This window comes from Amblyraja radiata, chromosome 32, assembly GCF_010909765.2.
Source record: "Amblyraja radiata isolate CabotCenter1 chromosome 32, sAmbRad1.1.pri, whole genome shotgun sequence".
In the NCBI taxonomy this organism is placed as follows: domain Eukaryota; kingdom Metazoa; phylum Chordata; class Chondrichthyes; order Rajiformes; family Rajidae; genus Amblyraja; species Amblyraja radiata.
The window spans coordinates 26,598,401-26,624,817 of NC_045987.1; the positions used below are offsets into that span (position 1 = coordinate 26,598,401).

A 26,417-nucleotide genomic window follows, 5' to 3' on the forward strand; every position below is an offset into this window, starting at 1 on the left:
GCTGCAGGCTCACAGCGCCCCCACCGACTATCCCACCTACATTGGTCTCATTCCAATTTGGCAGCTTGCTGAATGTGCACAAACGCATCCTGATTCTTTAGTGCAACATGAGACACTAAGAGGTCTATCCTGGATTACATTGCAATAACCAAACAACATAAACTATGTGTGACAGCTGGTTAGGTTGTGTCCTGTTTAGCTGCCTGTCAAACTTGTCTAAAACTTTGAATGACTCTGAATGACTCTGCATATAGACATTGAAAAATATGCCAACTAAATTGCAAATAATTAGTTCTTATGAGTGGGAATCTGATAATCATTAGATGATCTGTATTAGTGATCTTATTTAATGGATAAATATTAACCAGGACATCAGGAATAACCCCTTTGCTCATCTTTGAGATAATACCATTGAATCTTATGTCAATTCTCTGAGGGCCGAATGGAGCCTTGATTTAGTGTTGTTTAAAAGAAGGCAATTCTGGTAGTGCAGTTTGGAAGTTGAGGCTAGATTTCTATCGTAAGAAGTGGGACTGGGAGCCAGAACCTTTTAATATACTCAACCATAGTAAAGGGGAGACATTGGTCATAAGGTCATAAGTGATAGGTGTAGAATTAGGGCATTTGACCCATCAAGTCTGCTCCGCCATTCAATCATGGCTGATCTATCTCTTCCTCCTAACCCCATTTTCCTGCCTTCTCCCCGTAACCTCTGACACCTGTACTATTCAAAAATCAACGATCTATCTCTGCCTTAAAAATATCCACCGACTTGACCTCCACAGCCTTCTGTGGCAATGAATTCCACAGATTCACCACCCTCTGGTGAATCTAAAGACATTTCTCTTCATCTCCTACCTAAAATAACATCCTTTAATTCTCAAGGTATGACCTCGCGTCCTATACTCTCCCACTAGTGGAAACATCCTCTCCACATCCACTCTATCCAAGCCTTTCACTATTCTGTATGTTTCAATGAGGTTTCCCCCCCTCATTTTTCTAAACTCCAGTTAGTGGAGGCCCAGTGCCGACAAACGCGCATCATAGGTTAACCTATTAATTCCTGGGAACATTCTTGTAAACCTCCTCTGGATCTTTTCCAGAGCCAGTACATCCTTCCTCAGATATGGTGCCCAAAATTGCTCACAATATTCCAAATGCGGCCTTACCAGTGCCTTATAGAGCCTCAGCATTACATCCCTGTTTTTGTATACAAGTTTTTGATGCTCCTTAGTTCAGTTTAAGAGATATACAAGAATACTGTGACAATCTCTCAATCTGAAGGATCTGACGTGAAACATCACCTATTCCTTATCCCCAGAGATGCCACCTGAGTTACTCCAGCATTTTGTGTAATACTGTGACAATGCTTGGTTCTTTACAGAGACGTTATTTGTGATCCAATGCCATTGCAAGTTGACAATACTGAGATTGTAATGTGTGTCAATAATCATGACTGTGGTTCAATGGTGCATTGCACTAGAACTCTAATTTCACATATCACAAAATCAAAGAGACTTTAGTTTATGGTTGCAATATAAAGTGGAAGAATAATATATCATTTGCTTTGTACACAGGAGAACCAATTAATGCCCAACTTCAACACAGGATGGAAAATAGTCAGAAATAATTGCCAGTATTTCAAAATAAAACTCAGCTGTGCATGTAATCAACAGCTCTCCAGAGGGAAATCATTTGTAATGTGGTCACCAGGATAGTTTTTTTCCTACCAGCATAGCTGTTTATTTTTCTCAAACCGGCACACGTTGTCCGTCTTTTAATTTATGATTGTTTCATTCAATTTACTATCTGGACAGTTTCTCATGATTGTAGGCCCCAAGCAGATGTTACTTGTCCTAAATATTCTTTTACAGAGCTAATATTGTCAAATAGATTTTGCAAGAGGGAGTTGGTTGCGTTTAGAGGCCGGTGTTTCATTTGTCGGTGTATAATACTATTTTCCATCTAAAAGATTTCACAGTGCTTCTAACAGACAGATAACATTTCCTACAGGACCGGAGCTGTCATTGGTAAATCACCCTGGGTGACCTGAGATTTAACAATTACCCTCCGCGCAATACACTGCTTATGGATTTAATGGTCTTCCTTCATTCCTCTCACCACTCATTTCAGTTATTAAATTTTATAATCAGGTAATTGAGAGAAACACCTATTGTATTTATTTATGATTAAATAAAACATTTGGCAAATATTAAAACAGTAAAGCACAAGTATATTAACATTAACTGAAGGAGCTATTTATACTTTGAAACAATGCCCTTGAATGCAAATATAATTGCAAACAAATCTACCACGGAACGGCAATCTGCAACTGCTTTTGATTCTGTCATGTTTGCCATCAATATTTCACAGAATTTTACATCGTAGAAGCAGGCCATTCAAGCCCAACTGATGCACGTCAATGTTTATTCACTCATAAACCTTGTTTTGTCTCACTCTGTTGACATCATCTCCCTTCTTTCCAGTGTTCTAGCTCCGTTTGTCCATTTAGTGCATTCACATCATTTATCTCATCCACAACATGTAGTGACTGGCAAGTGCAACTTCATCACCACATTCTTCACCTAAAGACATTCTTCTTTAACTTCTTACTAGACTCATTAGTGCCTATCTTTTCAAACACCTTCAATTGGAATTATAACACAATTTACATTTCCTGATTAACATCTGCCTTACAGGGAGTGAAATTGTACACGTTGGAAAAACTAATGAACTGAACACTTGCCCAGCATAATTCATGACAACTTAGTTTCTGACAACTTCTCATTTTGCAGCTGACCATATGCTGTCTATGGTGAGGGTTGAAGGTATTCTCAGTACATTATCAATCAACCTTTATTGTCATCTTGCAAAGCAACAGTTGTACAGTGCAAAATGAGAAGACGTTTCCCAGGGAATACCGGAGCATCGTACATGAAACTTAAAACATTTCACACATAATAACAGTAATCTTTTCAGAATGTAATAATCAGAAGAACGTAAGGAGGAAAAAATGTAATGCAGTCCCTTGAGATTGCTAAAACATTCAATTACATCAAGCCTGCTCCTGCAGGTCCACTTTGGTACCCAAACTCCACATTGTGATGCCCTTGATACACATAAATCCATTGAATACCCATAACTACTGAATGTCCATAGGCCTGAAATGAATGCCACAGATTTACGATTTAAAAGAAATACTTTTTCAGTTTGACATGGCTTACACCTCAGCTCTACTTGTTACATTTGGTGGAAACAACCTCCTGGTATTTTCCCACCAATTCTGCAGAATTCTGCATTTCTCAAATACAGTAAACGATCCATTTTAGAATGGATTTTGGTTATAGCGGACGGACCAGCCGATGCCACTCTTGCCTCGCACTGCCTTCCCGGCCACTTGCAGCCCCGGCTTCCGACAGCACCCCCCACTCGCAAGGTACACCAGCAAGTCCTTCGTCAACCACTACACGGTTTGGCTGACACGGTTGTTGTTGCAGCTCACGTTGTAGCCCTTGGGGACAGCGCTTTATTTGGGTCGCTGCCACCAACAAACGACATGGGGCTCCCTGCCCTCCCACCTGCTGCTGCTGCTTCCTGCCGGCCGTTGCTTAGTCCGCTCCCCGCTCGACTGTCACTGCCGCCTTCTTCTCCCGTAGCTCTGTCCACTCGGCCTACTTGATTTTTCCATCCTGGGAAAGGGGTTCTGAATGTTTACCCGATCTATGCCTCTCATCATTTTATAAAGTTAAGTCAGATTTTCCCGCAGCGTTCCAGCGTTCCAGAGAAAACAATCCAAGTCTGACGAACCTCTCCCTGTAGTTAATACCCTCCCAATCCTGGCAACATTTGGTGATCCCTGCCCTGCACCTTTCGCAAAACCTTCACATCCTTCCTGTAATGGGGTGATCAGACTGCAATAACATTTGCTACATTACAACAGTGGCCAAATGGAGTAAAAGTATCTTGTTGATCACAAAGTGCTTCAAACACAATTATATTATATCCTTAAATATAAACAGAAAATGAGAGAAACACACAGCAGCTTCTATGGAAAGAGAAACAGTTAACGTTTCACATCAAAGAACCTACATTACAATCGGGAAAGAGAGAACACGTTAATTTTAAACAGAAATTTGGGGCGGGGAGGAGATGGACTGGTCAAAAATGTGATAGGCGAGGCCAGGATGGTAGAAGTTTTCCAGTTCATGGGTTTAACAAAGGCAATTAGAGAAAGAGGGAATAGAAGCTTGAGGGCAATTAGAGAGTAAAGGGCCTGTCCCACTTACGTGTCCTTGGCATTACGCGACCTCGTCGTCGCGTTGAGGCACACGGGCATCGTATGGCCGCGCGGGGCCGATCCCACTGAGAAGCGCGGAGGGGTATGTAGTTGTGCGCTATATCGCGCGGGGCTCCGAAATTTTGTAGCGATCAAACTCTTCGCGCGCCAACGGCCTGCCGCGTAATTGATGGCCAAAGTGGGACAGGCGCAAGACCCTGGCGCGACGCAACACCTCACCTTCAACAGCAGCAGAAGCTCGGCCTGGGGCTCACGGCCATTGCGGTCCGGATCCGCCCCCACTTCTACTCCCAGAGCTGGGCCAAGGGTGACTGAGAAGCAATTTTCAGACTGAAGAAGAGTCTCGACACGAAACATCACCCATTCCTTCTCTCCAGAGCTGCTGCCGGTCCCGCTGAGTTACTCCTGCATTTTGTGTCCATCTTCAAATGACGTCACGCGCTCCAGACGGCTGTGCGAGCGCATGAAATCGCGGGACCTTCGCGCCTCAACGCGACCATGAGTTTGCGTAATTAGCGTGCCAAGGACACGCAAGTGGGACAGGAGCTTAACAATACAAAAGAACATAAGATATGCATAATGGAGGACTGTAGGACATCCAAGCAGGTCAGAGTGTGCTACTGGTCTGAAGAAGGGTCTCGACCCAAAACGTCACCTATTCCTTCTCTCCAGAGATGCTGCCTGTCCCGCTGAGTTACTCCAGCTTTTTGTGTCTATCTACTGGACAAAAACTGGGTCACTATCACTGGGCGATTCTGAATCAGATTCACTGGGTGAATCAGAGCCGCATCTAAAACACCAATTACGGGCCTGTCCCACTTGGCGTTTTTTAGGCAACTGCCGGCGACTGTCATTGTCATAGCTGGTCGCCGAAAAACCGCCGACAACCTACGTCACCCTGGCGATAACCTACGACAGCACCTACGTCAGGAGAAGTCAAGCTACGCTCTTGGCGTCAAACCCACTGTCGCCAAAAATCTTTCAACATGTTGAAAATTTAGCGGCGACCAGAAAGACGCTACGACTTTTTGAGCGACTGAGGAGACTACTCCCGACTACTCCCAAATGAGTCGCCTGTAGTTGCCGAAGTGGGACAGGCCCATAATAATACAAACAGAGAAAGTGAGTTACCTGAAGTTGTAGACATTGATTATTTAGATGGGAGGATGTGATGGGTTCAGGCAGAAGATGAGTGGATCCAAGAAAGAATACAGGAGGCCCCAGAAGGCAGGTCAGAGTGGGAGTGGGAGTGAGAATTAGAGCAGATGGCAACAGAGTTCTGTCAGTTACCCCTGCAGACTGACCACGGGTGCTCTGATAAAGGCACCTCATATTCATTTGGTTTCTCTGCTGCTGCTGTTCCACAAACATTTTTTAATTTGAGCTTCTTGGGCATTCTGCTGGTTTGGGGATCAATTTTGCAGCTTTAAAAAGGTGTCTCACCTGCCTTTATCCAAGCTCGAGGCACCATATAAACATCCAGTGATTTTCGCTGAGCGTGCGCTAGAGGTCTCCAATATTCTCAAGGACCTTTAGATGCATCCTCTCTAACCTGAGATTTATTTTCTCAAAGTTTGCTCAGGAAACAGGTGGGCATTAATGCAAATAATCTCATGTTTTATCTCAAATGTATTTTAGTTCCCTTTCCAGATGCCAAGAGATATGGGCCTGTCCCACTTAAGCGATTTTTCAGGCGACTGTGTGTGACACACACATCGCTTCCTTCACCAGCCCGTTATGAAGGCGGGGGACACGGCAGGCGGGGGGAGCGATGTCTGAGTGAAATTCACACACAGTGCAAAGCCAATGTAATACAGACACACACCGCGATGAACAGGAAGGTTGGCGCTGTAATTAAGACGGTGAAAGCACAGTGTACGGGAAGGGTCACGTAAGTCCTTTAAAAGAGGGGGGGGGGGAGAGAGGGGAGAAGGAGTGGAGACAACTTTTAAGAAGCCAGAGATACACGGCTGTGAAGCTCGGCAGACATTAACATTACCGGTTGGTTATCCTTGGTTCTGAAAACCACTGCTTACCTTTTTTTCCCCCCAATGAGCCAATGAAATTCACCGGTCAGCACCGGCTACAACCTATGAGGACCTACAACCTCCTGGCAACCCACTAGGATCTCCTGGCGACCCACCTATGGCACGAGAATTCTCGCTACTCTCCATGGTGGCTTCATTCTAGTCGCCGCTAATTTTGCGGCGACCATAATGAGGCCGCGACTTGATCCCAGAATGCGGGAACTCCTCACGACCATGAAGGTGACTCCCCAGCAACCACTCACGAACATGTGGTGACTGCATAGTCTCCTGCAGTCTCCTAAGTGGGACAGGTCCATTACCAGACTTTTCCCAAGTAAACACTTTAACGATAACATCTTCTTCATCATTTTTGTTGCGTGTGTTTTGTTGCCATATTCTATTCCATTTCGTGTCTCTTATATCAATCTGTACCATCTTACTGTAAATAAATTAGAAAGTCTCTTTATTATCCTTCACTTCGTACATATTCAATCCAAAACATTTCCTAACCTCTTGATACCATTTTGGCACACAGCTTGGTTTTTAATCTTGCTTTTTTTGTGCCATTTTCCTTCCTGCAGTTTGATAGTCCCAATCAAGCATGTCTTTATCTAATCTGCTTCATGCATAACTGCACACAGTTATATCAACATTTTATGACTAAATAGACATGCCAAATGGTCATTCCCATGAAACATTAACTCTCTCCAGAGATGCTGCTGGACTTCTGAGTATTCCCATCTGTTTCTGCGTTTCTTTCAGATTTCCAGCATATGCAGTATTTTGCTTTTGGATGCCATTAATTACCGTCGTCCAACACGTTACTTCATCAATGCCTCAAGGGGTTGGGATTGAGGTAGGTCTAGGTTCATTATTGCCATGTGTACCGAGGTACAGTGAAAAGCTTTGTTTTATATATAGAGTGCAGAATTATAGTTCTCAGCATTGTAGCATAGTAGTTCCAGAGACAAAGTCTGCAATGGGGTAGAGATGAATCGGACAATAGCCCAGCTTATGTAAGGACCGTTCAGATGCCTGATAACAAAGGGGAACATGCTGTTCCTGAGTCCGATGGTGTGCATTTCAAGCTTCGACGGGACTAGGGAGAAGAAAGAATGACCGAGAAAGGACAAATCCTTGATTGTGTTGGCTGCTTTTCTAAGTCAGCATGAAGCGTAGATAAGAGTCAATGCTGGGAGGCTGGTTTGCACGATAGACCGGGATCCTTTTGTAAATCTGTAATTTCTTACAGTCTTGGGCAGAGTTGTTCCCACATCAACCTGTGATGCAACCGGACAGTATACTTTTATGATGCATCTGTGGTGCATCTTGAGTGTTCTTAATGGAGTGCCACAAGCCCAGGGAAATCCTATATCTAAGAATGTGCCAGCATGTCATATTGTTTCCACTTCTCTCAGAGGCGCAGAAGACATTGGGTGTATCTGCTTGAGTGCAATCTTCCCTTTATTTCTTTTTTAATATCATATTCAATTTCTCTGCCACATCCTCCTCTGCTGTCAAATAGATGGTACCTTGATCATTGGTGAAGAGTTCTCTGATGGTAATATCTCTTTGCTCAGCATTCCCAAATTTCAATTGATTCTATAATTGTTAAGGGATTTAATCTGAATTTATATTCATTTCACTTTACATACTAAATTCAACAAGCCACAAATTCTAGCCAAAGGTCAATGTTTGCAAACTGTTTCAACTTTTTTACTATTACCATATGTGCAAATTATGTGGTTTATCTTCTCATGCCAATTATTACACATCAAATTACTAAGGGCGGATAAGCTTCCAGCGAGCCAACGGCCATCCACACTTTAGTAGAAGTTGCGATCACTGTCGTACACAGCATTGTAAGGAATGATGATAAAGCACACACACCAAAATCCTATACTTCCAGCGGCAGAAGTCCGCAGGAACTGGAGGACAGAGATGTGTGGTGCGTCCGTCATCGTTCCTGTCGGAAACCAGCACCACTGCGTCACTAATGTTTTCAACAATGATGAATGAAGTTACTAATCCTATTTAACCCATTTGTCATTGAGGATGGAAGGACTAGAGGAAAATTCAAATGTGGTCCCAATTCCAAAGTGAATGAATTCCATTTAAAAAAATAGAATTTAGCATGTACCCAGTAAAGCAGTGCTAATATATGTGGAAACTAATTATGATCTGCAAGCGTGTAATATACATGGAGACAACAGTAAGAAACAAGATACACCTAGTAAGTAGCTTCACAGCTAACCATAAAATGATTTAGATTAATGCACTGAATATTCAGTGTAATTTAGCCTGGAGCTCATTTCTCCCTTGGGGCCTGTCACGAACACAGTGCTGTGGGCTGATCATTTTCATGGGTGCTGATAATACCACTGCAGGGGGGAAGGCGTGAGGGAGGGAAGTGGTGAGCTGGTGACAAAGGGAAATAAGATGATAATTTGGAAGCAAGTAGGAATCCATACATAAAACTAACTTTCTTCAACCATATTACATCACGTAATCCAATAATGTGATATTATAACAGATATGATCATCTGGCAAGTAACAAACTGGATTTACATAGGAAATGTATTTAATTGTTGGCATTAGAGTTTGGCCCATCATGTCCACACCGACCATCGGTCACCCTAGTTCTATGTTAGTTCACATCCACTCCCTATGCACTGGGGACAAATTACAGCACCAATTAACTTACAAAATCTGCACGTCTTTGGGGTGTGGGAAGAAACCAGAGCACCAGAGGAACCCATGCGGTCATAGGGAGAACATGTAAACTCCATACAGACAGCACTCAAGGTCAGGATCAAACCGGGGTCTCTGGCACTGTGAGGCAGCACCTCTACTAACTGCACAACTCTGCCGTCCTCTTATGTGTACTTTAAAAAAAATCATTTGTAGGGTAGGACACTACTGAGAGGCGAGCATTTCCTTCCATCTTTGCCCTTGGGTAGGTTGGTGAGCTGCCTTCACAATTCACTGTAGTATTTCTAGTGATTGTACAACCACCATGTTAATGAGTACGAGGTTGCAGGATTTAGATCTGGTGGTGAAGGAATGGTCCAAGGAACATTTCCAAGCCAGTAAAGCATGCGATTTGAAAGATCTGTTGTTGCTGGTGATACCGCTCCCATGATACTGCTGTCTTCTTCGATGGTAGAGGATGGTTTGAGGAGCGCTGCTGGAGCAGTTCATGTGAGCAACAGTCGTGCATCTTGTTGACAGCACAGACTGCAGCCTTTGTCAGAGGGAGTGAATGTTTTGAGAGGTGGATCTAATGGGGCCAAGCTTCTTAACTTTTGTTGGAGTTGCACTCAACCGGGCAGCACAGCACAACACCCAAGCACATGCCTGGCCTGCCCATTGCTCATGCTGGAGAGGTCTCACTGCATTATGCTCCCTCTGACCCATCGAAAATAAATGTATTTCTATGCCCTATAAGGTCTGGTTATCTAATATGCACGATTATGGATTGGTTACCATAAGTATCATTAATTAGTAATTTATTTTAATATTGATTGTGGTACATTTAATGTTGTGTTATTGCATTGGCGGGCCTGCAGCAAGTAAGAATTTCATTATACAGTTCATGATGCACACGGCAATGAAACACTTTTTCCCCCTTGACTTTTTACACAATTTAGTACTTTCCTCAGGGAACAATAGTTGAGACTGAAAGAATATTGTAAATCAATGTTATTAATAACAAAATTAAGCTCACTGCTAGTGCAGAGAGGAAGTACAAAAGGCACTGCTATGTTTGGGTGTACCTTAAAAAGCTGCACTGTTAAGGAAAGAAAAATTCTGCCAAACAGTATGTATTGTTTAAATCCATCCAGTAAACGGCTGTGGAAAACTAGAGGTTGCTGATCTAACCAGAGACGATGTTTTTACAATGTAAAGATTTGGCAGCATGCCTCAACTACCACAGATTTCTGCACGCCTCCACTTAAGGAAATAATGGGACTTCCACCACTGATTTGACAAATGATTGCTCTCATGTAAAAATGGAGCCATTGGAAACAAAATTAATTAAGATACTTCTTGAACTGAAAGATTCCAATTATAAATGCAAACTTCCAGAGGGATTTTGCCCCTTCCATTCAAAAATGTGTATATTTGTATCTTATTTGAACAATGCATCAGTTGTCAAGGATATTAAATGTTGTTACTTCCTCTGTTGTAAATTCAACCTGGGGTTTGAAGCTCCCACTTTGCTAAAATGATCATATACACATTCAAAATAAATGATACCTCTCCTTAGGCACCAGACACACACTCATATAAAAAGGCAAAAATAATTAACTAACATTCGGAACAGCAGGATATTAAGTAGGAATGTGCTCCCAGTTCACAGAGTAAATCAGCATTATCTCAGGGCGTTTCTTGATAATGAGCTGATTAAAATAAAAATTACATTTTCGTACCCACCAAACACCATTTCAGCTGAAATATGAACGGAATTGTAATTATCATGTTCAGTTTAGCCCAAAGAGACTACAACAAATTGCTATCTGGACTTCTCTACAAATTACTGCATTAAGAAACTTCCTTTAAGTTTCCAAACACTGCTCGAAGGGTTTTCACTCAAGGTAAAAGGCCTTTTTGTAAACAGCAGTCTCACGATATTGTGGGGTAAAAGCACTGGTCTCCATTCTTGGTCAAATACCGCAAAGAAAACAGGAGCCTGGACTGAGAAGCTGCGATACAAATGTGCAATACTCCTGGTATTTTGCAGAAATAGCAGCAATGAATTAATAATGTAACTAGAAATTCTGTTCAGCATTTATGAAAGTTTAAGGGATATGTAAATTCAAAGAAATTCACCATCATGTAACTGTTAAAAGAACAAAGTGGGATCAGGGTACAGCGGCAGCGTGGATGGGGGAACCTGGCGAGTGCTGCGCAGCCGTGGTGGAGCGGTTGCGGCCGCGGAGCCGATCAGGACCAGACTCGGCCCGCAGACCACTGAGAACAAGGGGCAAGGACAGGCTTGGCGGCCAAACCAGGAGGGCCGTCCGAGAGAGAGGTAGGCTGGAGAGCCGGCGTGGGGGGACCATCATGAACAATGAATGAATGAATGAATACGTTTATTGTCATTGCACAATACTGTGCAACGAAATTCCATACAAACACGACAACCATTGACATATGTACACTTATTAGTAAAATAATAAATAAGTATTTAAAAAGAATTTGGCGGCATTTCTTGGAATTACATTTTGCTTCCCCAGTGTTCTCTGTTGGAATTAAGCTCTTTTATCGCACATGGGTAGAAACTATTTTTTAGTCTACTTCAGAGACCTGAATCGCCTACCAGAGGGTAGCAGAGTGAAAAGGTGGTTGACAGGGTGGGATGTGTCCTGCTTGATATTTGTGGCCCGGCGCAAGCATCGGGCCCTATATATATCATCCAAGGAGGGCAGTTGAGCGTTTGTAATGCTCTGTGCAGTTTTTATAATTCCCTGCAGCGCCCTCCTCTCAGCCACAGTACAGCTAGCAAACCACACCAGGATTCCATAGGTGAGGATACTTTCCACGGCGCATCGGTAGAAGGACAGCAGCAGCGGCTGTGAGACGTTTGCTCTCCGCAGAGACCTCAGGAAATACACCCGTTGATGTGACTTCTTCACGAGAGTGACGGTGTTCATTTGCCATTTGAGGTCCTGAGAGATGTTTATTCCCAGGAACTTAAAGCCAGTGACTCTCTCCACCATGTCTCCTTTCATGTAGAGAGGAGCAGGTTCCTCTCTCCTCTTCCTCCTGAAGTCGACGACCAGTTCTTTTGTCTTTTATGGGTTGAGTACCAGGTTGTTTTTGGTACACCAGACAGTCAGTTTTTGGACTTCATCTCTGTAGGCAGACTCGTCGTTGTTGTTTATCAGTCCCACCACAGTCGTGTCGTCCGCAAACTTGATGATCCTGTTTGTACTGTGTCTTGGTATACAGTCATAAGTGTATATTGTATACAAGATGGGACTCAGCACACAACCTTGTGGCGCTCCTGTGCTGAGCGTCAGGACTGGGGAGTAATTGGACCCCATCCTGACAGTCTGTGGGCGGTCTGTTAAAAAGTCCTTAATCCATCCGCATGTGTTTGCATTAACACCCAGATCAGACAGTTTGTCCACCATTCTGCTGGGGATGATGGAATTAAATGCAGAACTAAAATCTACAAATAACATCCTCACATATGAGCCAGGATGCTCTAGATGTGTCAGTGCAGAATGTAGAGCTATGTTGATGGCATCCTCCGTTGACCTATTAGCTCTATATGCAAACTGATGCTGATCCAGGGTGGATGGGAGTGAGGACTTAATGTGGGCCAGGACCAGCCGTTCAAAACACTTCATCACCGTTGAAGTGAGAGCCACAGGTCTATAGTCATTCAAGCTGGTAATGGATGTTTTTTTGGGTACAGGCACGATGGTAGCAGTCTTAAAACATTTAGGGACAGTGCACGTTAACAGAGAGAGGTTAAAGATGTCGCTAAAAACCTCCGCTAACTGGTCTGCACAGTCCCGCAATACTCTCCCTGGGATGCCATCTGGGCCAGCAGCCTTCCTGGGGTTGACCCTGCGGAGTGTTCTTCTGACGCCCTCTGTACTCACAGTGAGTGGCACAGTGAGTGCCAGGTCATCAGTGCTGGGAGCGGCTGCAGGTGCAGGCTCCGCCTCATTCAGCTCAAAACGGGCGAAAAAGTGGTTGAGCTCCTCAGCTAGCGAGTTGTTACTGCTGCTGATGATCGCCCCCCCCCCCTTGCCCTTGTAGTTTGTGACTTGCTGAATGCCCTGCCAGACACGCCGAGGGTCCCTCTCGTTAAAATACCCCTCTAACCTTCTTCCATAGGCTGTCTTTGCCTCTTTGATGGCTCTCTTTAGTTTAGATCTGGCAGTGCTGTACAATTCATCACTGCCAGATCTAAAGGCTGAGTTGCGTTCCCTCAGCAGCTTCCTGACATCCCTGGTCATCCATGGTTTGTTGTTTGGATAGCACCTGACCTCCCTGTCGACAGTGACGTTGTTGATACAGTTCTGTATATAGAACATGACCGTGGATGTGTATTCTTGTATGTCCTGGTTTGCAAACAGGTCCCACTCGGTGCGCTCAAAACAGTCCTGAAGTTGGGCGGCAGCGCCCTCGGGCCAAGTCTTTATGTTTCTCACACTGGGCTTGGTTCTCATAATGAGAGGTCTGTATGCCGGGGTGAGAAAGAGTGATTGATGGTCAGACTGGCCGAGGTGAGGGAGAGAGGAGGCTTTGTATCCATCCCTAATGTTGCTGTACACGTGATCCAGTGTATTTTGACCTCTCGTCGGACACGTGACATGCTGGTGGAATTTAGGGAAGACAGTTTTTAGATTAGCCTGGTTGAAGTCTCCAGCCACGATGAAAATCCCATCAGGGTGCGCAGTCTGTAGTTTGTTGATTGATGCTAGCAGGGTGTTCAGTGCTAGCTTGACGTTGGCACTTGGTCGAATATAAACAGCCAGAATAACGACAGCTGTGAGCTCCCGCGGGAGGTAGAAGGGTCGACATTTTAATGTAATAAACTCTATGTCTGGTGAACAATGTCTCTCGACAACGTTTACATTTGTACACCATTTGTCATAGGAGTAAATACATAGCCCCCCTCCTCTGCTCTTACCGGAGTCACTGCAAAGAGGGACCAACGTAGGGGGGCTGCTGAGAGAACAAAGAGGGACCCAACGGGGGAAGGGGAGACGGGAAAGGGACCCTCGGGACTACATTTTATACTTTTTGTAACTTTATCCAGGCCCTATACTCTTTGTAGACTTGTGTATCGTATGCAAAACAAAGAATTTCAATGTACCAAATAATCAAAATAACACTGACAAAGTAAAAACCATACTATGATTCTGAACAAATCACTATATTCTTCTATTTAAGCCAGAATTTACATTTATACCTGATTTTTAAGTTTTAATTCCAAAGCAAAATACTGCAGGTGTTAAATTCCAAAGTAAACTAAAAAGCTGGAAATGTTCAGCAGGTCAGGCAATGTCTGTGGAATCAGATACAGAATTAAGGACTCAGAATCATTGACATTTTACCACAGCCAACAAAATGTAGATAAAATGTTTTAAATCCAGCAAATTTTGAGAGTTGGAGGGTGAAATATTGAAAGACTGGAGGGGTGCCAATTTTCAAGAAAGAGTGCAAGGAACCTAACATCAGTCGTGGGTAAGTTATTGAAGGGGATTACGTAAAGTTATTAAGGTAAGGACTGATTACGGATGATCAGCATGGCTTTGTGTGTGGGGAATCATGTCTCACCAATTTAATTGTAGATGTTGGAATCTTGCACAACACGAAATGCTGGAGGTACTCACCGGATCAGGCAGCATCTGTGGAGGAAATGTGCTGCCGATGTTTCGGGCTGGGAAAATGGACCCCGACACAAAACGTCACCTATCCATTCCCTCCACAGATGCTGCTTGACCCGCTGAGTTCCTCCAGCACTTTGTGCTTTGTTATTGAGTACAGGAATTGGAAAGTCAAGTTACAGCTGTACAACGTGTTGGTACAGTTCTGGCATCCTGCGACAGGAAGGATGTAATTAAACTGGAAAGGGTGCAAAGTAGTTTTAGGAGGTTGTTTATGTTTATTATTGTCACGTGTACCAGGGTACAGTGAAACACTTTTGTTTGCATGCAATCCCAATCAATCATTCTATACATGAATACAATCAAGCCACACTCAAGTACAAAAGGGAGAGCAAAGAGAAAGATACGAAACGATAAACTTTATTCATTCCCAGAGGGAAATTGGTCTGCCAACAGTCACAACACATAAGGTACACGAAAACATGAAAATATAAGTGAAAAAAAAGAAAAGGACAAGCGACTGTTGTCTGGCTGCCGTGTGCACAGCGCCTTCACCGGAACATATGAACAAACAAACAGACTTATCCTCTTGTCAGAGGATTCTAAAACTACAGTACTTCTCCACCCCCCCCCCAACCACACCGGGTCCCCTTTGTTCACCCACCGTCCCTCACTGCGGTCCCCCCACACCGGGACCCCATTTTCTTCCCCCCCCCCCCCCGCACGCTCCACCACGGCACCGAGTTTCCTGCTGTCGCCGCCGATGCTCCGTTGCCGCCGTGGCCCCCGTTGCAGTCGACGCCCCACCACCGCCGAGGATCCCGTTGCCGTCGAGTCTCAAGCTGCCGCCGCCGAGGCTGCCATCGCTGAGGCTCCTTCGGCCCAGACAGGCCTTGCCGCTCGGCTTCTCCGCAGATTGCTGGGCGGCCTGTGAGACAAGTCAGGCCTACCTGGGCATGTTCCGGTTGTCAGCCGTCGCTCCAGTCGTCGGCGCCGCGGTTATTCGGCAGCTGGATCGGACCTGCGCAGCTCCCCGGAACTCGCAGAGTGCAAAATATAGTTCTCAGCATTGTAGTGCGACAGTCCCTGAGACAAAGTCCAATGTCCGCCACAAGGTAGGTTGGAGAAATCAGACTCTACCCTCCCACCCTTCGGAAAGAACGTTCAGAAGCCTGATAACAGAGGGGAAGGAGGTGTTCCTGAGTCTGTGGTACACACTTTCAAGTTTCTGTATCCTCTGCCTGACAGAAACAAGGAGGAGGAGGAATGACTGGGATGGGAAAGGTCTTTGATTATGCTGGGTGCTTTGGTGAGGCAGTGTGAAGTGTAGATGGAGTTAATAGCGTGTAGTCTGGTATGTGCGATGGACTGGGCTACTTCCACAACTCTGTAACATTAGATTAGACTAGATTAGATTAGATTAGATTAAACTTTATTAATCCCCTTATTCAGGGGAAATTCTGATGTCCTTGCAGCACACTAATAAAAATACAACATAGATTCAAAAAGAAGTTCAACACAAAAACATCCCCCCACAGTGATTCCCACTGTGGGGGAAGGCACGAAGTCCAGTCCCCATCCTCTTGTCCACCCAAAGTCGGGCCTATTGAGGCCTCCACAGTCGCCGCCACGGCGCCCGATGTTCTCGCCGGGTGATGGTGCTTCGGCGTCGGGAGAACCCCCAGCGGCTTGGGGTGCCAGGAACGGCCGCCTTCTTACCGGAGACCGCGGCTTCCAAGCCAACAGACCGCGCCGAACGGAGCTCCACACACTGGCGATCTCAGCAAGAGATCCCACGCTCCGGGATGTAAAGTTCAGCGCCACAGCTGGCCGCTCCACAGAATCGCGGCTCCACAACGTTCTTATCGGCGGTCCCAGCATACTGGAGTTCCAGCGCGGCGACCCAGGAAAGGCATCGCCCGCTCCGCAATAGCGCTCCAGCGCTGCGCCGCCGCCAAAGCCGATGTTCTGGCCAGGTCCCCTCAGGCAAACGTCGCTCCAGGACCCGCTGGTAGGCCGCAAGGACAGGTCGAAGTCGCTGCTCGGAGGAAGGCAACCCCTCCGACCAGGTAGGGACTCGAAAAGCAGTTTCCCCCTTCCCCCCCACCACCCCCCACACATAAAAAGATTAGGCCCCATGACTGTACACTCTACGTGCTAAAAATAATAAAAAAGAAGGGGAAAAAAACGGACAGCTGCAGGACAGGCAGCCGTTCAGGACAGGGCCTCCTCCGATTTTTTTTAAGCATAAGATTTGGGATGTCAAGTTGCAATCACGTTCATGTTAGACTGCACTTAAGGCAAATGTGTACAGTTCAGCTCATCACAACACAGGAAGGTTGACATGGCCTATTTCACTGCTGTTTGCTTCTCTGATTCTATGAAAATTGAGAAATGTTAATTATCAGAAATTCTAAGCTCAACGATGAGCCTGTGAACTTGCAGTACGCCTCAAGCATATGAAGTATGGTTCTTCACGCTTACAAAGAGAATACAACATAGAACACAGTGCAGTACAGGAACAGGCCCTTCTGCCCACAATTTGCATGTCGAACATTACACCAAGTTAATCTAATCTCCTCTGCCTACACGAGATCCATGTATATCCATGCGCTGATCTAAATGCCACCATCACATATGCTGCAACCAGCAGCTCTGGCAGCACCCGGGCACCAGCACCTTTAAACCTCCCCTCTCTGGCCTTAAAGCTTACACTGCATTTTACTGCCCTCGACTCCAACACTTTCTATTCTACACATTCTCCAGCACTTTGTCTACCTTCGATTTTCCAGCATCTGCAGTTCCTTCTTAAACAAAAGCATAAATATTATTCTTTATATTTTAAAACTCGTGTAGAATCCTGGGAATCAGGATTCCAGCATTCTATCGTAATTTCAACTGTCTGTGTCCTCCACCATTATTTCACAATCTCAACCACCCCATCACCAGGGATTTGCCTTCAGCAATACAGTGTTCTTTTTCCACCCCTGGCACTGTGAGGTAACAACAGAAATAAGGCACAAGGACCAAATGCGAGGTTGGCCTCAGCCACCTCATTGGGTTAGGTGTTTCAGTTCTAGCATAAGAATGAATCAAAAGTAATTTTTATCCAGATCTCTTGTGAAGGTGAAAGCGTCATTAAACCGGTAATTTGAAATCCACAAGTCAATTAAAAAATGAATTACTGTAGATGTACTTGTAAATGTCTAACTTCAGACGGCAGTAGAAAATTATTGTCCAACTCTCTTTCTGACAGTGAAACACAAGATCTGAAATTTGAACATTACTCATGAAATTTGGTGACTAATTTTTTCTATTCTACACATATTGTAAAATAAGAAGCAGATTTAAATGTTTCAATGAGTGCACCAAGTCTCAGTCCATTGTTATGGCCACTTTCTTGGGCAGTGCAATTTAAAGCCCCTGTCCCACTGTACGAGGTAATTCACGAGTTCTCCCGCATTTTCCCCTGATTCGAACTCAGAGAATGTCCGTAGCGGGTCCGTAGGAGTTTGTGGATGTCTCGTAGCGGTGTGTCCACCAGTAAAAAAAACTCGTGATGAAATTTTTTTAAACTTTTTACTGGTACATCCACAAACTCCTACGGACCCGCTACGGACATTCTCCGAGTTCGAATCAGGGGAAAACTCGGGAGAACTCGTGAATTACCTCGGACAGTGGGACAGGGGCTTATACACTTAATTGTTTGTTATCTTAATGTTTTAAAGCCTAGTTACGACTTTCTTTATCTGAACAGAGTAGCAACAGTAAACACATCCTGGAAACATATTTCACAATACTTGTTTTAATGAAAGCCGTTTATTCATACGCAATGAAATCAGCAATTTGAGGAATGTTGATCAGAAGCAAGCCAGTTTCCTTTTTCATGCCATTGAAATAATTTGGTAATTTCAAGTTGGCTCAGGAAGTGTGGAGAATACTGCTGACGAAATTTAAATTCCACAATTTCCACACATTTCATCCCTTGAACAATGAACAACATCCATATAACCATATAACCATATAACAATTACAGCACGGAAACAGGCCATCTCGGCCCTACAAGTCCGTGCCGAACAACTTTTTTCCCTTAGTCTCACCTGCCTGCACTCATACCATAACCCTCCTTTCCCTTCTCATCCATATGCCTATCCAATTTATTTTTAAATGATACCAACGAACCTGCCGCCACCACTTCCACTGGAAGCTCATTCCACACCGCTACCACTCTCTGAGTAAAGAAGTTCCCCCTCATGTTACCCCTAAACTTCTGTCCCTTAATTCTGAAGTCATGTCCGCTTGTTTGAATCTTCCCTATTCTCAAAGGGAAAAGCTTGATTACATCAACTCTGTATATCCCTCTCATCATTTTAAAGACCTCTATCAAGTCCCCCCTTAACCTTCTGCGCTCCAGAGAATAAAGACCTAACTTATTCAACCTATCTCTGTAACTTAGTTGTTGAAACCCAGGCAACATTCTAGTAAATCTCCTCTGTACTCTCTCTATTTTGTTGACATCCTTCCTATAATTGGGCGACCAAAATTGTACACCATACTCCAGATTTGGTCTCACCAATGCCTTGTACAATTTTAACATTACATCCCAGCTTCTATACTCAATGCTCTGATTTATAAAGGCTAGCATACCAAAAGCTTTCTTTACCACCCTATCTATATGAGATTCCACCTTCAAGGAACTATGCACGGTTATTCCCAGATCTCTCTGTTCAACTGTATTCTTCAATTCCCAACCATTTATCATGTACGTCCTAATTTGATTTGTCCTGCCAAGGTGTAACAACTCACATTTATCAGCATTAAACTCCATCTGCCATCTTTCAGCCCATTTTTCCAAATGGCCTAAATCACTCTGTAGACTTTGGAAATCCTCCTCATTATCCACAACACCCCCCCATCTTGGTATCATCCGCATACTTACTAATCCAATTTACCACCCCTTCATCCAGATCATTGATGTACATGACAAACAACAAAGGACCCAACACAGATCCCTGAGGCACCCCACTAGTCACCTGCCTCCAACCCGACAAACAGCCATCCACCATTACCCTCTGGCTTCTCCCATTCAGCCACTGCTGAATCCCTGAATCCCTGATCTTGCTGCCTCCTTATTCAGCAAAGAACCCAAATATTGCATTACTCAAATCTACCTTAATGGTGCACTTGCATTCTCTTTCTAATGCATCGTACTAATATTCAATGCACCAGGGTATTAGTTTTACAATGGCATTCATTTGAAAGGCCAGCCAAATTTATTTTGGGGAAGGAAAGGAGCTGGTCCAGCCTCTCTCTCTCCCGGCTCCAGGCCACTCGGCCCATCTCCCCCCCCCCCACAGCCCCCACCTCAAGTGCAACTGGGCAGGTCACGAGGGAGAATTAAGGGAAAGGAGGGGGTATAGAGGGAGAGAGAAGGGAAAGTGGGAGAGATGAGGAGGGAGAGTGGGGGAGGAGGGTGGAGAGTGGGGGAGAGTTGGGGTGGAGGGGGAGAGTGGGGGAGGAGGGGGAGAGTGGGGGAGGAGGGGGAGAGTGGGGGAGGAGGAGAGTGGGGGAGGAGAGTGGGGGAGGAGAGTGGGGTGGAGGGGTGGAGGGGGAGAGTGGGGTGGAGGGGTGGAGGGGGAGAGTGGGGGAGAGTTGGGGTGGAGGGGGAGAGTGGGGGAGGAGGGGGAGAGTGGGGGAGGAGGGGGAGAGTGGGGTGGAGGGGGAGAGTGGGGGAGGAGGAGAGTGGGGGAGGAGAGTGGGGTGGAGGGGTGGAGGGGGAGAGTGGGGTGGAGGGGTGGAGGGGGAGAGTGGGGGAGAGTTGGGGTGGAGGGGGAGAGTGGGGGAGGAGGGTGGAGAGTGGGGAGGAGGGGGAGAGTGGGGTGGAGGGGGAGAGTGGGGGAGAGTGGGTGAGGATGGTGGAGAGTGGTGTGGAGGGGGAGAGTGGGGGAGGAGGGGGAGAGTTGGGGTGGAGGGGGAGAGTGGGGGAGAGTGGGGGAGGTGGGGAAGCTAGGGAGTGGGGGATAGAGGGAGAGGAGGGCAGTGAGGGAGGTGAGGAGGTAGAGTGGGGGGTGGGATAGGGGGGAGGTGAGGAGTGGGATAGAGGGAGAGGAGGGGGGCTGGGGAGGGAGAGAGGAAGTGACTGAGAGTATGGGAAAGGAGAGGGAGGGATAGCTCAGGGACGGAGTGGGGAGGGGAGGAGGTGAGGGGAAAGAAGAGGGAGAAGAGGATGGGGAGGGAGTACTGAGGGATGAGGAGGAATGGAGGATGATAGGGGTAGGAAGAGGGGTGGCAAGAGGAAGAGGGGAGAGAGAGGAGGGGAGGGAGGGGGCGAGTGGAAGAAGCAGAGGAGGGTTGGTGGAGGGTGGGTAGATGGAGTATAATGGAGGAGGGGAATAGGGGACTGAAGAGGCAGAGTGAGATGCGTTCACATTCATCTTATGTGTTACAATTTATTGCCACGTCAGTGCAGTTGGGTCAGTGGTGGAATATTGCGTTGGGGGACCAGGCCTCCCAATGGGTCCCCCTTGGTCTAGTGTTTGTTTAAAGGTGACATGTAACTGGAAGGATAACTACTAACAGACTTGTGTCGGTCGTAGACTGAAGCATACTGTAGGTAGCAGAGCACAGTTGGCTACCAGACATTTTGTTGCTTACATTACTGGTACCTGAAGTATCATTTCAGGAGTACAACATCAGAGTGCCAATGACAATAACTGCTTCCTCTTTCCACAAATGCTGCTTGACGGGGTGGGTTCTTCCCTCTATTTTTGTTCCAGCACCTGCAGTCTTTTCCCCCCCCAATGTCGATCATTCCTTCAACACCACACTTTAAATTCGGCATTGAACAAATGGAGGTAACAATTTTACATTGAAGATAGGCGCAAAGCGCTCAGAATCAAAAACAGAAAATGCACAAAAATAACTCAGTGGGTCAGGCAGCATCTCTGGAGAAAAGGAATAGCTGACATCTCAAGTGAAGACCCTTCTTCAGACACTATATTGGCTGCACACATGTTCTTGGTGAGCCAACAAATATGGCTGAAAAAAAGTTAAATGATTTCAATATATTTTCACCTTCATAAAAAATTCCATACATCATTACTTGAGGTACAGTGTGATAGTGAAGGTGACAATACAGTGTAGTGCTGTGGAGATTTCAATTTGTACCAGTTGAAATGCAATTTAGCACAAGTGCAAACTCCAATGGAGTTGCATCAAGCCGGATGTTACAATCCATTGAATTACTGAATGGAGAGACAGAATTTATCACAAAGGAAATACAAAGAACTGAAAAGTTTCAGCCATAAAACCGTCTGAACTAATTGAGACAAAAGGGAAAATCTCTCTGAATACATTCAATCTGCCTCAAATAAGTGGCTAAAGGCTGCAACCTAAATATGCTTCTTTACAATGGAATGCTGAAGCATTGCAAGTTCAGGCTGAGTAAATGTAATAAAAGAGGAAAGCTCAATAATAGAGATGCTCTCCGTTTCCAAAGTGGTTGAGGCGCATTTAAAAAAGCTGCCAGTGAATTAGCAAACAAAAACCTAATTTGTCAAAAGCTAAGAATGTTGCTGCATGGTTCCCAGCTTTCAATAAATATCAGGCTCACTGCACAGCGGGACATTTGATTCACTTACTTTGATTCACTAGATGAAACAAATTGAATCACCAAAATTGCCAGTTAATGGTCTCTCAGGAATTCTGGCTTCATGTTCCTTTACCGCACCCCCTTCTCACAGCAAACACAACGATGTACTTGCCATCGCGGTTGTGTTTACTCCATGGACTTTGTGTTCTTCATCTGGCACATTACAAGTTTCTGAGTAAACTCCAACCTTCCACGCAGGCTGCCTCATTTCCGCTGCCGTTAATAGAAGCTCAACACGGAGCTCCAGCTGATGAAGGCTTTTTTCTTCTCTCCTGTAATCCGACCCTTCAGTAACGATCAATATGAAGAGGTACAGAGCATCAGCAACTTTCAGCGTGCCTCCAGCACACAGGATCGGGTGCTTTTTTACCTCAGCTTATCAGGCGCCTGTCCTTCAAAAGGCAGCAACACAGTCCTTCCCCTGACCCCATTAAAAAGTCTACATTCTGGAATACAGCACGGTTAACATTTTAACCACGGTGCAACATTTAACTCTCAGTAGTGTTCAATCTTTTACCCAACAACTGTTGTGACATTAAATATAAAATCAGTTTATCGTAAATGTAAACACAAATTGACAAATTCCGATAATTTTACTCCAGAGATCATCCACATGCTTCTTGTCATTCATTTTACAGTAACCTTGCACTCAATGGCATGCATGGGAAAATACAATTGCATGATACAAAGGACTTTGTGTGGAAAATAAATGTGATTTTCAGTATTTGTTCATCTGTAACATGCACGCAGCACCTTTCCACACACATCTGACGGCAGCTTTTTGTTCAAATTATACATTGTGGCTGATGTCATGTGGGTTGTTTCCATGACAAAACTCCAATATTTGAACATTACCGAATCACAAGGTGCACATCCTCTACCTACTAGTTTGTGCGTTGATAGCCTGCTTAATGAACAAACTGAATGCCAATTTACCACTCTGCATCCCTTGTGCTCCTAATTTTACAATAATTCTGATACTCCATTGATGCTGAAAACAACATTAATTAGAAACAGAGAGGAAAAGCATTTAACAACTAAATCAAATACTTAAATTAGCAGCTGCCAGTTGAAGAGGAGCTCAGCGGAGGCTGCAGATTCCTGGCGTGGAGAGTGAGCAATCGCACAGAGGTCACCGCCCCACCACCAGGTTGCAACACAATACTAATGTCTGGAAGCAGGTGGGTCATTCATTTCCTTTATTATACCAGGGGGCTGTAAATGGTCAGGAAGACGAAAGATGGGGGTAACTAAATAACGCTTACAATATTTCATGCGTCAATAGAGCATGGGAACGTTCCCTGGCAAAGAGAGCAAGCTGCAGTGCACTCATTCTCTACAGGCTTGAACATGTACACAAGGAGGTGATTCACCTTTAACCCTGCTGTTTTTGAGGTGACACCTTTTAATTATGCTCTCAGCCCTCCTGGAAACATACAAAAGATCTATTACGACATTATTTTTTTTTAAAGCAGGGGAATTATCCCTGGAGTTCTGGTTGATATTTATGTCTGAACCAACATCCCGGTCACATTGCTGTGTATGAAAGTTTACAGTGCACAATTTATTTTGCCACATGTCCAATGTTGTAACAACGACTACACTTGAAAGTAATGCATTGGCTGTAAAGTGCTTTGGGAATCCTTAAGGTCATAAAACCTATGTTTAAATGTAATGAATTACGTGCTCAGAAAGGCCCACTATATCAGTTCAATAGAGAAGGGAATAATGCTGCTGATCTCAAACGATACCTATTCACACCCAACAGCCAAACATTATTTTAGGGGGGAAAAAAAAGTTTATTCTTATTTGATCTGTGCACAATGTAATACATTTGTGCAGTTTAAGAACCTTATAGCTCAATACACAGATCAAGGAACAAGTGTGGTCAATTTTACTGGAGAATGAATTTTTTTCCAATTAAAAATCTAATTGTTGAATGGCACGTAGCACTTTTCTGAATTATTGTGCTACTCATTAAGTTATTTGAAACTGAAAACAGTAGCATTTAAAACTGGCTCGTAGTGTTGAAGTAACAAGTACATTACCCACAGGGTGGTTTGAATATAGAATTTGCGAACAAATGAAGTAGCTGAAGCAAATAACAGAGATACATGTGGATAAACAGCAAAGAAAGAAAGTCAGAGAGGGCTATGTTGATAAAATAATTCGAAGGATGGGAGGAGAATCATGTGGGAGGATTTTTAAAAGTTGCACCATTGTGACCAAATTGTAACTAATGTGTAATTATGTAAATCAATCCTCTGAGACACAGCTAGGAAGGGAAAAGTCTGACAGAGCCAGCGCGATAGTAGACTCGTTAGTTACGGGGAGTAACGAGTCTGAAGCAGCAAACAGGACTCCAGGATGATATGCTACCTCCCTCGTGCCAGGGTCCAGCATGTTTCTGAACTGCTGCAAAACATTCTCAAGGGCCAGGGCGAGCAGTCATTGTGCACATCGGCACAAACGGCATAGATAGGAAAAGGGATAAGGTCCTGCAAAGTAAATGTAGGGAGTTAGGCATAAGACCCCGAGGGGGGTAATCTCTGGATTATTCTTGGTGCCACGTACCAGTGAGGGTAGGAACAGGTAGATAGGACAGTGAATGTGTGGCTCTGGAGTTGGTGCAGGGAACAGCGATTTAGAATTTTTTTAGGCCATTGGGATCTCTTCTGTGGTCGAGGTGACCTGTACAAGATGGATGGGTTGCATTTGAACTGGAGGAGGGCAATATCCTGGCAGGGAGGTTGACTAGTGCTGGTTGGGTTGGTTCAAACGAGAAAGGCTGGGAGCTGAGAACCAAAGGAGGTCAGAAATTGGAAGGAGTGATGGGAGGGTAGAGGTGAGGACCAGTAAGTGTCTAAGGAAGGACGGCAGAGAGAAGTGAAGGAATATGGTGATACTGATGGGCTGAAGTGAGTTTATTTCAATGCATGGAGTTTTGTGGAGGCAGCAGTGGAACTTGGAGTCTGGATCAGTGCTTGAAACTATGATGTTGTGGCCATTGGGGAAACGTGGTTGTGAGAGGAACAAGACCAGGGGCTTGATGTTTCTGATGTGGAGGGAGTCGGAAGAGATGGAGGAGTTGTGTTGTCAGCTTTAATCACAATCATGCATACGAGGAATTTCATTGGCCAAGTCAATCATACAAATAAAAGCAATGGAACATACAAAACACATTTTAACATAAACATCCACCACAGTGACTCCTCCACATTCTTCACTGTGATTGAAGGCGAAGAAAAGTTCTGATATTTAGATCAGCAACATTACTCCCTTCATTGGGGAGTAATGCCGTGGTCGAGGGCCTCGAGCCCTCCGTTGACGGGATGATCTAGACTCCCTTAGCCGGCGGTCGGGCCCTCCGCATCGGGGCGATCAACTCCCGCATCGGGGGAATCTCAGTTCCCCCGCGCCGGTGAACGAACCCCACGTCGGGGCTGGTCGAACCTCTGCGTCGTTGGAGCTCCCGACATCCACGGTCTCTCCCGAGACAGCGATCTCACGATGGTAAAGTTCACAGGAATGATCCCAGGCAAGTGATCAGCTCCGATGTTAAGTTGACGCCCCACGGTCGGGGCTCAAGGTCAGTCCGAGGAGGCCTCCAGCTCCATCGATGGTAGGCCGCAGAGCGACCGGAGATGCGATCCGGAAAATCGCATCTCCGGCAAGGTAAGAAACTGAAAAAAAAGTTTCCTCGACCCCTCCCCCCCACATAAAACAAACCGGAGAACATGAACACAAACTTTTAACACACACTAAAAATAAAAAGAGACGAAAAAGCAGACTGACTGTTGGCGGGGCTGCCAATCGTATGGTACCCGTGGTGGACAGGGCAACTGAATCAAACTACCACAACCAGAGAGCAGTGCTGAACTAATATCTACCTCTTTGGTGACCCTCGGACTTTCCTTGATCGGACTTTGCTGGCTTTTCCTTACACAAAACATTATTCCCTTACCATATACACTGTAAATGGCTTGATTGTAATCATGTATTGTCCGTCTGCTGGTAGACATAAAATACTGGAGTAACTCAGTGGGTCAGGCAGCATCTCTGCAGAGAAGGAATGGGTGACGTTTCGG

General features: G+C 45.1%; 1 protein-coding gene across 5 annotated transcripts in view; it reads right to left on the minus strand.

Annotated features, from left to right (window-relative positions):
• Positions 1-26,417, minus strand: part of LOC116990966 (DAB2 interacting protein) — a 649,973-nt gene that overhangs the window by 171,192 nt on the left and 452,364 nt on the right. Inside the window, exon 1 of one of the 5 annotated variants that reach the window (XM_033049173.1) lies at positions 22,319-22,700. The exons of the other annotated variants lie outside the window; for them this stretch is intronic. The gene's annotated coding sequence lies outside the window, so the exon portion shown is untranslated. Of the gene's footprint in view, positions 1-22,318; positions 22,701-26,417 lie in introns of those variants that run through there. 5 annotated transcript variants of the gene reach the window in all.